Raw genomic sequence first — 12,280 nt, 5'->3', positions numbered from 1 at the left:
GCACAGGGACTGGCCCTGAACTCGCCCTGCCCAGGCCCCGGATAGGCCCCTCCTGGCCACTCCTGGCCTCTCTGCCTGGGCTGCTCCTTGTCCCTCCTGGGTCCCTGAGATGTACCTGACCCCAGGTGGTCACCCTGCAGCACCTCCTGCCCTCGTGTCCACAGGCCCCCTCCCGCCTGTCTTCATGACTCTTCTCAAATGTCACCTCCTCTGCCCCAAGCCACCGTTTTAACAGCCTTCCCCTCCCCCACCACCCCCTCCTGACTCCACGCCACCTGCCCTTCCTCCGGCTCCTCATTCGCCCAGTGAGCGCTGAGACCCAGGGGAGTGAGACCAATAGGGCCCGGCCCGTGCAGGCCTGGGGACCCAGGGGGACAGATGCTCTGAGTCACATTCGTGCCTGCCTGCCTCAGTAAGGAGAGCTGCAGAAATGCAGGTCTGGGTGCCAGGAGAGCAGATGAGGGTCTGGTCAGGCTGGGGGCCAAGGAGGGCTTCCCCCAGGAACTGGTAGCCGAGCTGGGATGGAGGGGAATAGGGGTGAGGGGTGGGGGGCTGGGGCTGGGGGCAGGTGGTGGGAGAGAGACGAGCCTCCGGTGGACATGGGCATGGTGCCGTGGGCAGCACAGGCCAGCCATGGGCAGAACATGGAGCCATGGGAGGCAGAAGAGGCCCAGAGGGGACGGGGCTGCACTGCAGGACACCCTGTGCGCCCAGGTGAGGAGCCCCAGGTGCGCCTGCGCAAGAACCGAGGCAGCGGGAAGTGGGGTACTGACATCTGGACTCACCCCTCGCATCCCCAGAGAATGACTGGAAGTAGTGTGAGCAGTGGGTGCCTCGGCCATCCAGGGTGGAGGGGTGGGGGCCTAGGCTAGGAGGAAGCAGGGAGATGCGCAGAGAGGGCCCTGAGGTAGGGTGGGCAGCAGGGCTGTGGGCAAGAGCGGAGCCAAGCTCACTCACCGGGTTGCCCCTTACCCAGGGGAGCCAGGCAGGGCTCCTGCTCAGCACTGAGGAGCCCACTGACCCAGGAGCTCCTATCCACCCACCCTTCCACCCACCCATCCATCCATCCATCCTTCCACCCATCACCCATTCACCCATCCACCTGTCTACCCATCCACCCACCCACCCACACTTTCACCCACCCATTAATCCTTCCACTCATCCATCTATCCACCCACCTACCCATCCACCCACCCACCCACCCATCCATCAATCCATCCACCCATCCATCCACCCATCCATCCATCCACCCATCCATCCATCTATCCATCCATCTATCTGTCCATCACCCACCTATTCACCCATCCATCCATTCACCCTTTCATCCACCTACCCACCCATCCATCCACCTACCCACCCATCCATTCACTCATCCACCCATCCATCCACCCACCCACCCATCCACCCACCCACCCATCTATTCATCCATCCATCCATCCATCCATTCACCCTTTCATCCACCTACCCACCCATGTATCCACTCATCTACTCGTCCACCCACCCATCTGTCCACCTATTCACCCATCAGTCCACTCACCACCCACCCTCCCACCCACCCTGCCAGCCGCCCGTTCTCCCGTCCACTCACCTTCACCTCCTCCGTCCACCCTCTGCTCTGCAGTGCGTCCTCAGCTGTGCCGCGGAGCAGGCCAAGTGTTGAGATCCAGGGGCCAGAGGCCCAGGAGTCGGCCAGCTGTCACGGGAACCTGCCGGCCTACCTTCAGTACTGGATCTTAGCAATGACAGAAGGGGCCTTGGAGGTCACAGAGGTAGACACCATTGTCTCAGGGACAGTGAGGACCAGAGAGGCTTAGAGCCCCACCCGGTCACCTGGCTGTTGGCAGGAGGATGAGTTTTGAACCAGTCAGCCTCCGACTGCAGCCTTCCTCAAGGTTCTGGGGAGCCCTGTGTGGGGCCAATGGATCCTCAAGGAGACCTGCAGCTGAACTCACAGGACCCCCGGCAAACCACACTCCCCCCAGCAGCTGCCTTTCGGGGGCTCTGGCTGGGCAGAAGCTTCCGTGCCTCCCCAGGGCCCACAGACGCGGCTTGTTAACTACGCAGAGCTGAGCTGTGGCCTGTGCCTGTCTCTTTAAGAAGGACCTGGGCCTCACTGCCCAGCCAGCTGTCCCCGAGGAGCAGAACCAGGCAGGCGTGGTGGTGCCCCTGCCTCAGACCCACGGACTCACCTGCTAAGGCAGTGGGGCGGGCAGATCCTGGGGGGCGCTCAGAGGACCCCCTCCTCCTGGGAAGGGAGGGACCTGGGTTCTAGACCCTGAGGCCTGGGCTCGGGGTGGGGTGTGCCCGGCCCAGAGGGGTGCAGGGTGTGCCCGCGTCCTGGTGTGCGGTCACTCCTCTGAGCATTCCATCAAGGCCAAAGCCATCCCCATGACTGGGCAGCCAGCCTTTGCTGACTGAGCTCTGTGGGGTGCCGTTTCTAGGTCCCCGGGGCTGTGACCTTGGCCAGGGCCTTTGGTCTCTCTGCCCTCCCATCTCCTGGGCCAGGGGGAGAGCAGGGAGGGCTGGCTGCCAGGGCCAGTGCGTCCTCCATTGACTCAGTCTCTGTGCATCGCAGTCGGTGTCCCTGGGCCTGTGGGTCGCCTGATTCCGGAAAAGGTGTCATTAGCCCCGGGCCTGGCCCGGAAGGCACTCAGTGCATCCCACCGCGTGTCGCCTCCTCTGTGCACAGAGCTGGGGAGCAGAAGGGAACCCCTCTCGGCCCTCAAGGTCATCCTTAGGGGTAAGGAATCAGAGAAGAAGTCGGTGTTCAGAGTGCCAGTTTGCAACTCACAGATTGTACGACTCACCAGCCTCGGGACCCGGGGAAGAGCTCCGCTCGCTCGGCCTCCAAGATTCCCATCCCCAAACAGCTTTGAAAAGGGCACCCCCCTCTGGGCCCACCCGCCATCCCAGCAACAGGGAGCCTGAGACAGGAGGATTGCACATTCCAGACCAGCCTCTGCAGTTTAAGGAGGCCTTAAGCAGCTTAGTGAGACCGTGTCCCAAAGAAAAAAAGAAATAAAAAGGGCTGGGGCGGCGGCTCGGTGGCTAAGCACCCCTGGGTTCCATCCCCGGCACCTAAATAAATCAACCATCACTGGAAGCCACAGGCCCCGCGGGCGGGGAGTGAGCCATTCTGTGGTTATTACTGGGATCGGGACGTGGGAGGCAGGTGGGAGGAGAGGAGCGCGCTGCTGGAGGAGGGGGCAGGCGTGGGGAAGAGCCAGGACCTGCGGGGTGACCTTGGGAGGGCTGTACCTCTCAGCGGCTGCAGAGGGAGCTGGGCGCTGGCCCCTGGGTCTGCACAGAGCTTCCTGGAAGCGCAGCTCCCTGCCTCGGGTGGGCGGGGTGGCCCTCCCTGTCCCCAGCCCCTCCGTCTGTCCCAGGGGCTGGGCAGAGTCGGGATCCACGCACAGATGTTGCGATCGGCCACTGTTCTGAGCGACCCCCGGCCCTTCTGTGGGCCACACCATAGACCCACCGCAGCCGGAGGCTCACCAGCCGCCTGATGAGTGAGGCCGGGCGTCCATTTCCCACCCCAGAGCCACCTCGGCCCACCCTGTCCCACGCAGGCCTCTTGTCCTCCATAGGGAGAAGGGAGAGCCGAAGCTCGGGCTGGGGGCCACCCGCGTGGTCCCCAGAGGAGGCAGGACGTGAGCAGTTGGTCTCTGCCAGCTGCCTCCTGGGCTCCAAGGACTTCTGGGGCCAAGGACAGGTGACAGGATTTCTCCCCAGGAGGAGGACACAGAGGCACCGGGGCATGGTCGGAACCCCCACCCGTACCAGCAGGTCCCCAGCCTGCCAGCTGCGGTGCCCAGGGCCACCCGAGTGCGCCTTGCTCTGCCTTGGCGGGCCCCCTGGCCGGGCCCCTCACCACGCAAGGCCAAGGTGGCTCCCGCTGCCCCCCAGGGCCGGAGCCCCAGCTGGGCACAGGAGAGGGCCCAAGGCCTGCCCTGCCCCGGGCAGACGAGGGTCCTGAGGCTCTGCCGGGCACCGCTCCCTCGCGCTCCGGCACTTGCCATGATCACCCAGCCGTCCCCTTCAAGTGTACGGCAACCATAGCAACAGACAGATGTTCCGTCCAGGCCAGCCAAGCCCCAGCCAAGCACCAGCTTAACCCTTCCAGCTCAGGCAGGCCAGGGGCCGGGGAGCCCAGCCTGGCCAGGCCACTGGGACCAGGGCCACCCCCAGGAGCCATTCGTCTCTGACACCCACCCTCCCTGTTGGGTCCCTTCCACTTTTCTACCCACTTCTGCCTTTTCTCCCCCAATAGAGACAGCGGTGAGGGACAGGTGTCCTATCTGAAAGGTGGGGGCAGTGCTGGCTGAGCCCTGAGTATTATGGTATAGCTGAAGGGCACTGGGTCCAGTCAGGTGAGCTGAGCCAGGCTCCAATGGTGATTTTCCTTCTGGCTGGCTGTGTGATCTTGAGCAAGTGACTCAGCCTCTCTGAACCTCAACTGCTATCTCTGTTCTACGAGAGAGGCAGACGATCAGATTTCACATAGATCTATGGGTCATCTAGCATACGCCAGGCCCTGTGCCCGAGGAGACGCTGGGGAACAAGGGCCATGCAGCGCTTACCCCCAGGAAGTGAGGGCACAGAGAAGAGGTCAGCAACACGTGGAGTGACTGTCCGGGAAAGCCCAAGGGCCCTGGGACGGAGAGTAAGGGGCAGGGTGGTGCCCGCTCTGGACAGGTGGTCAGGGAGGGCCTCCAGGGGGCAATGTCCTGACTCCTGCAGCCCTGGGCCATTCTCTGGGCTCTGCTCCAGCGGCCACTGGGCTGAGGCCACTTCGGGAGACTCCCAAGCCAGCAGGAGAGCCACCCCGCTGTCCCCATGTCCCCACCGTGCCTTCTGCCCTCGAGGCACGTACAAGTTCCACTCCTGACCCACCAGTATGGCCTGCAGCCTGGCACTGTCCTCGGTGCTGGGGACAGAGCAGGGACAGAGCTGGCGGCCGGCTCTGTCTGCCCTTCCTGGAGGGGGTGCGCGTGCGTGAGATGGACGGACAGACAGACGAAGACGAGGAAAGCAGGAGGGGGCGGGGAGCCCTGGGGACCCTGGCAGTGTTAGACTCGGTGGCAGAGAGGAACCCGGGGGCCAAGCTGGGGGCCGTGGGAGCCGGAGGACGTACCGCCTCCTCCCCGCCCAGGGCCTCCCCACCCAGGGCCTCCCCACCCAGGGCCTCCCGCCCAGGGCCTCCCGTGCACCCACTCAAGCCTGTCTCGCTGCCAAGAGGCACCCAGCACACAGTAGGTGCTTAATAAAAGTCTGATGTTTCTAACGCCGTGGGTCCCGGTCGAGGATGACCCCTGCTGATGGGGCTGCGGACCAGGGGAGGGTGGCCTGGGGCCAGGGGGGCACAAGGAGGAGGCCAGGGCCAGTGGGGGGGAGGCCGGCCTCTGTGCCCCCGGGGGGTGGGCCACTCTCCTGAGGGGGGGTGGGGTCTGGCTCTGGGGTGGAGGATGGGGTGACTGGAGGGGCTGGGGCGGGGCTGGAGGCAGGGGACGGACGGGGAGAAGCTGCAGAAGGGGCCCCGGGAGCAGTGAGCAGGCCCCCAGGTGACAGGGCCAGAGAGGTTCCAGCGGACTCGGGCCCCCAGCCTCCTCACTCAGCCTCTGAATGGCCTCCGCCTGAGTGTGGGCTGGGCCCTGCCAGTCCCCAGGATGGAGGCCCCTGCCCTCCGGGGAGGGCCAAAGGCAAACAGGACACACGGGTGCCTGGTCTGTGAGGTGCTCCTGAGTGCCGAGGAAGGAGGCACGTGGAGAAGGGACCGAGGGCCGGGCAGCGGGCTGGGACCCAGGATGAGACCAGGGAGGCCCCAGAGAGGCGGGTGCGGGGGCTGCCTGGGGAGAGCGCCAGAGGCAGCAGAGGCAGGAGCGGGGCAGGGGAGCCAGGAGGGGGCGGCGTGGGGCTGGGGGCGGCGTGGAATTTGTTTCGTACCAGGATTGAACTCGGGCCCTCGACCCCTGAGCCCCCTCCCCAGCCCTATTTTGACAGGGGCTCACTGAGGTGCTTAGGGCCTCGCCATGGCTGAGCTGAGGCTGGTTTGAACTCAGGGTCCTCCTGCCTCAGCCTCCCGAGCCCCTAGGATCACAGGCACCTGCTGGGCTGGACCATCTTCAGGAGGCCGGGGAGGAGGCCGGGGCTTCCGTCCCCAGTACGGAGTGTCTGGAGGGAGCCGGAGCAGGGACACGGGTGACTGTCCTGGGAGTAGGGTCCTCTGGCTGCAGGGGGGGATAGACTGTGGGCGGCAGCGGCAGGAGCCCCGGGTCAGGGAGGCGCCAGGGCGAAGCTCCAGCTGAGAGGCAATGGAGGCCGGTCAGGGAGGCTGAGGGGGTGGAGGAGCACGGAGGCTGGCGCGGCCTGGAAGTCAGACTGGGGTTTGTGATGTAGCCTGAGGGTTGGGGGAGTCAGGCGGGGAGACAGGGACGGAGAAGGACGGTCGGGGAGGGACAGAGAGCTCCGGCCGCCAGCCTGGGCCTCGGGAGGACGGGGGCTGCCAGGCTGGGGGGCGGAGCGTGGGAGGGGAGGCCAGCTGCCTGGCTTGGGGACTCGGGGACAGGTACAGAGTGTTGGTGTCAGCACAGGAACAACCAGCAGAGAGCCATCTTCCATCCAGCCAGGAGGCAAGGTGGACACCAGGCCTGAGTCCACCGCCAACAGCCCTAGGCAGTGCGCCGTATCATCACCCCACTTCACAGACTGGGAGCCTCAGCCCAGAGAGGTTGGTTCTCCTGCCCAAAGTCACACAGCCTCAGCCATGAGGGCAAGTCCCACCCACAGTGCTGCGGCCACTTGGGGGTAGGTTGTGAGTGTTTGGCAGAGACGCAGACATTCCCTCTGTACTCGGTTTGCAGAGCAGGCAGAAGGTGGTGTCAGAAGTGACTCTGGTTCTCATGTGGTCACCCCTGGGCCCAGGTGCCATTCCCGGTCTGGGAGCTGGGAGGAGGCGTCTTGAGGGAGCCCTGCTGGGTCTGGGGTCTGTAAAACAAGTTCAGCAGAGTCGACCCCCGAGTTCTTATGAGACAAGCTGAGGTGGACCAGCCCCGAGAACAGCCCCCCCCCCCCACAGCAAGTGCCGCGTGGGGAGTCTGGCTGGCTAGATGCAAGGTGGAACTTCCAGGCAAAGTGCCAGGTGCTGTGGTGCACACTTGTAAGCCCAGAGGCTCGGGAGGCTGAGGTAGGAGGACTGAGAGGTTCAAAGCCAGCCTCAGCAAGAGCGAGGCGCTAAGCACCTCAGTGAGCCCCTGTCTCTAAAGAAAATGCAAAATTGGGCTGGGGAGGGGGCTCAATGGCTGAGTGCCCCTGAGTTCAATCCCTGGTACAAAAAAAAAAAAAAAAAACAAGGGAGAGAGAGATGTGCACAAGTGGCTGGTTCCTGGGTGAGGCTGGCAGGTGGGGGTGGGGGACGTTCAGGACAGTGTGAGCCCTTCCAGGGGCGTCCCCACGAGCCCTAAGTGTGGGGAGGAGGCAGGTGCGGGGTCCTCCTCTGTGAGATGGCTGTGCTGCTTCCCAGTGGGTGAGGTGGTGTCACTGTCAATGTGCTCTGGGGACACACCCCCTCTGAGTGACCAGCAGCTCATTCCAGGCAGATGGCGCAAGTGAGCACCAGAACAGAAAGTCGGGAGGCCGGGCACCGGCGGCTCTGCCTTCCTTTGCTGTGTGACCTAGGACAAGTAGCCTAACCTCTCTGGGATTCATCTGTAAACCTGGATGCCGGAAGGCCCCCCACAGATAGTGGCTTCATCATTATTCAGAGCTTCCTATTTTAGTAGGTGACAAGTCCCCAGGGACACCTGAGAAGTTCTCTGCTTCAGAAGCCAGCTTCTCCCCAGGGCAAGAGCTGGAAAATGAGGGTGCAGGGTCCCCTGGGTCTGGAGAGTCCCCCCCGCCCCAGGCACCCTCTGGCACCGTCTGTGACTCTGCTTCCCCTTCCCAGGACACAGCAGCCCTGGTCGCCTTTCTAAGTGCTGCCGTTTCCCAGATGAGCAAACCGAGGCCCAGAGGAGACGTGACCCGCCTCAGAGCCGTCCTCCCGCCACCAACCCCAGCCACTCCTGCAAAGCTGGGTCTCGCGCCCGCCCCCCTTCACCCCAGCGAGGCAGGAACCACTCCAAGACAGGGTCTCGCTGAGTGCTGAGGCTGGCATTGGACTTGCGATCCTCCTGCCTCAGCCTCCTGAGTCTCTGGGATCACGGGCATCTAGCCCCATTTTAAAGATGAAGACACTGAGGGTCGGAGAGCTGACCGTCATGCGGTGACATGGCTTGTGAGAGAGACCTGAGCGCGTTCCCGAGACGCTGGCCACGTGGACCCCAGTCCCACCACCCAGGCCCGGGGGAGGGGAAGCCGACCTCGCAGCCTCCGCCCAGGAGGCCAGGTTTCCTCTGCCCAGGGTCCCCAGTGCCCAGTTTCACTTCCCAAAACACAGACCTATTTTGGATCCTGCTGACTTCCTTTCCCCCGAGGCCGTGCGGGTTCTGAGGACCGGTCAACCGAAGGCCCGACCCGGCGCCCCAGGCCTTTCCCAACGCCCCTCTTACACCACCCCGGGCGGGAGGGACTGTGGCCACAGCCAGCGCCTTCTCTCTGCCAGCCGCAGGGGCTCTTGGGGAGGGGACGGCACAGGGGGCCAGCTGCCCCACCAGCCTCCTCCCAGGACCTCCACCACGCAAGGGCTCAGAGGCCGGCCCCAGCCCACGCTCAGCCAGAACCCGACAGAGTGGGCGGCTTGGGCCGGGGCCCAAGTCCTGGCCACACTGTGTCCTGTCCTTGTGACCTCAAGCAAATCGTCCCCCCCCCACTCCCTGAACCTCAGTTTCCTTCTCTCAGAGACCGGCTGCCCCATCAGAGCTTCCAGCAGAATCTTTTGAAGTTCCATCAAATTAAACAGCACAGAGTCACCAGGCCTCTGCTCCGGGACGGACACTCTTTTTCTTGCTTGTTGGATTGTTTTGGTGCTGGAGAGTGGACCCAGGGTGCTTTACCACTGAACCACATCCCCGCCCTTTGTATTTTGTGACAGGTTCTCGATAAGTTGCTGAGGGCCTTGCTAATGTGCAGGGGCTGGCCTCCACCTGGAGATCCTCCTGCCTCAGCCTCCCGAGTCACCAGGGTCACAGGTGTGCACTGCCACCACACCCAGCTCACACACTGTTGGTTTTTAGCCCAAGATTCTTGCCTCAGGAAGCTGAAATCCTAAGGGGTGTATGAGCTGAAAGCTACAAATAGGTCAGTTACCTAGTGCCCTAGAGAGTGAGGGGATCTCGGAGAAACAGGTGCAGGTCACCCATCCTGGGTAAGCGCTGAGCCTGAGCTTGCGGTTCTATAGGGGGTGGTCAGGAGTGGCCTCCTGAGAGGCTGATGACCTACAGGAGGGGACAGAGCAGGCCCTGCAGGCAGCAGCACAGCCGGGCCAGCACCGAGGCCAGGGCGGGAGCAGGAGTCCTAGGAGCCCTGGGAGAGGGCGCCGTCCAGGGAGGGGGCAGGGAGGCCAGAGCGGGGTCCTGGAGCCCAAGGCCAGGGCCTGCTCTGAGCCTCCTGGAGCAGGGGAGATGGACCGGCCTGTGCCGTCTCCCCAGGCCACCGTGGAGGGCCCTCGGCAGGTCCAGCTGGAGGCCGGAGAACCCGAGAGGCCGGTGCGTCCACCCGGGGGGTGGCTTCAAAGGTGGGTGGCAGCAGAGAGGAGAGAGCTGTCAGACTCGGCGGTGACCAAGGGCTGTGCTCATGGATGTGAAGTCAGGGGAGGCCACCGAGGCCACCGAGGCGTTTGGCCTGGGTGACAGGAAGGCTGTCCCTCGGGGGCGGGCACTGGGACAGGAAGGTGGGGGGGCCTGGGGCTGAGGCTGGGGTCTAGACGCGCCCCCTGAGATGCCCACTGGCCTGAGCCGGCCAGTGGGTGGGCAGATCTGGAGGCCAGAGGAGAGAGGACCAGGAGGGCACAGGGCCAGTCCGCTGCCAGGTCTCACCTCGGGTCCCTGCTCCCTTCAGGGGTACTGGCCTTCCAGGGTCCCCCGTGGGCACTCCAGGGGTGTGGGCCCGGCAGCCGCAGCCTGGAAGGCTCAGACGGCCCGGGTGCTGCAGTGAGCCCCTCCCCGCCCGGCCTCAGCTGCACACCTGTAAAGTGGGGTGACCACAGAGCCTGCTCGGCGGGAGGCCGGAGAGGGGTCGCTGTGGTCACTGACGCCGTGACCTGGAGTTCCTCAGGGCACGGCCACCCACCTTGAAGGGTCACCCAGAGTGGACTCTGGGACCCTCTCCACGGCCCTGGAGGGAGGGGCAGGGCTGAGGAGCATCGGTGTCCGCCCTGCCCTCCCTGGGCCACCCGTCCCCACGGCTGCTCACCCGCAGGACAGAGATGATGTCCCTGCCCTCCTGGAGCCGGGGTCCTGGGGAGGTCAGGGCTTGGTGTGGCCCACCGGGTCCCCAACTCACTTCCTGGAAGGGCGGGACACGGTCACGTCCCCAGCAGCCTCCTGCCCCCCTCGGCAGGTCTCCTGGGCAGGTCTGGGGTGGGGGGCTTTGGTGAGCAGAGGGGCCCTGACCCCGGAGACCCAGGAGGCCACCCTCTCTCCTCCCTCAGCTGTTTGTTGAGCACCTGCTTTGTGCCAGGCCCTGTGCTGGGCATCAGGGACGCGGCTGGGACCCAAACGGGTTCAGAGCCCAGCGTGGTGGCCCACACCTATGACCCCAGCAGGGTGGAATGGCATGTGTGTGCCTCAGGGTTAAAAGTAGGGGTGCAGTCCCCGAGGGAGTGAGCGTGGCAGGGGCCTGGGGGTATTCAGGGAGCCACAATGGTACTGAGGGCTGTAGGGCTGAGTGGGAGTTAATGAGGTGAGTGTGGCAAGGAGGGAAGGGGTTTGTGCAAAGGCCCTGGGGTGGGGGGAGCTGGACGATTCCCAGAAACAGGAAGGTCGTGTGTCCGGAACTCCAATGACGGTCACTGGGCCAGTCATGGGTTTCACAGAACCAGGAGAGAAGAGGTGTCAGAAGTCACCCACACTCCTCAAGGCACGGGGCTGGGGACCAAGTCTCAGCTGGGTGAGGGACATGGCTGGGTCAGAGCAGGACAGCACAGGCCCAGGGTTAGAACTCAGGCTTCTTAGCTTCTTCCAGGCCTCTTCCTGCATGGGGCCAGGGGCCCAAGGGAAGGCGAGAAACCACAGGAACCTGACCCGCCGTGAGACCCAGGGTCCGTGTGCGTGCATCCGCTTCACCGCAGGGTCCCTGGGCCACAGAGCCAGGTCTGGCCCTGGGATTCCCTTCCAAAGGGAAAGGAAAAGGAAACTAGGGAGGTTAGTTGATCCAGCCTCCCCTACTCACTGACCTCCAGCCTCACCCCCCCCCCCCGTCTTAGCTGAAATCATCGGTGGCAAATAGCAAGCAGCATCCCCATTTATGGATGAGCAAACCAAGGGAAGGGGAGAAAGCAAGGCCTTGACCTTGAGAACCGGGGTCACGGGGAGTAAAGGTGTCCTGGCTCCATTTAGTGCTCTCTCCTGGGCCTCGCCTAGCCCAGGTTTTACCATCTGGCAAGGGAGTAGTCCTTCCTGCTGTCTCACTGAAATCTCTCTTGCTTTCAGAAGGCAGCTTCCCCTTGTTTGGTAGCCAGAGAAGCACTGGGATCCACCACGTGGTCCCTGACCCCAGTGGAGGGGACAGAACAGAGGGAGGAGACTCAGAGACCCCCTCCAGACACCACAGACGAGGACCCAGGGTGTGGGGCTGCTGGGGCCGGGTGGGGAGGTGGCAGGCCACTTGACCCTGGAGCCTGAGGAAGGCTCTGGGAAGCTCTAGAAAGAATTCCCAGGGAAGAAGTCCCTCTGGCTCAGCCCAAGGACAGATGGTCTCTCTGGGATGCCTCTGCCTGGGGCCTGAGCTGGCGGCCAGCAGTGGCTCAGCCCAAGGCCTCAGATCCTCCGAGGCCGCGGTGGCCTTGGCTCCCTCCACATGCGCCCGCCACGCCCCTGCCCGTCAGAACCATCCGGCAAGAACCAACTTTGTAGAGCCCACAGCTTCCCCAGGGTGCCAGGACCCGCCTGCTCAGGTCAAGGTGATGGCCAGCGCTGAGCTAAGGGCTTCCGTGTGGACAGCTCTACTTGAACCCCGAGGATGACCGCCCGAGGGAGACGCTGACCTCATCCACACCTTACAGGTGGGGATGCTGAGACTCAGAGAGGTTCAATCAGTCAGCCGAGGTCACCCAGCCTGAGCGGGGGCTGGTCTGCGAGACTCGATACAGGCTCCAGAGACTGCGCTTTGTTTATTTATTTAT

The sequence above is a fragment of the Urocitellus parryii genome, chromosome 6 (genome assembly GCF_045843805.1).
Source record: "Urocitellus parryii isolate mUroPar1 chromosome 6, mUroPar1.hap1, whole genome shotgun sequence".
Lineage (NCBI taxonomy): Eukaryota > Metazoa > Chordata > Mammalia > Rodentia > Sciuridae > Urocitellus > Urocitellus parryii.
This window is presented reverse-complemented; position numbering follows the sequence as displayed.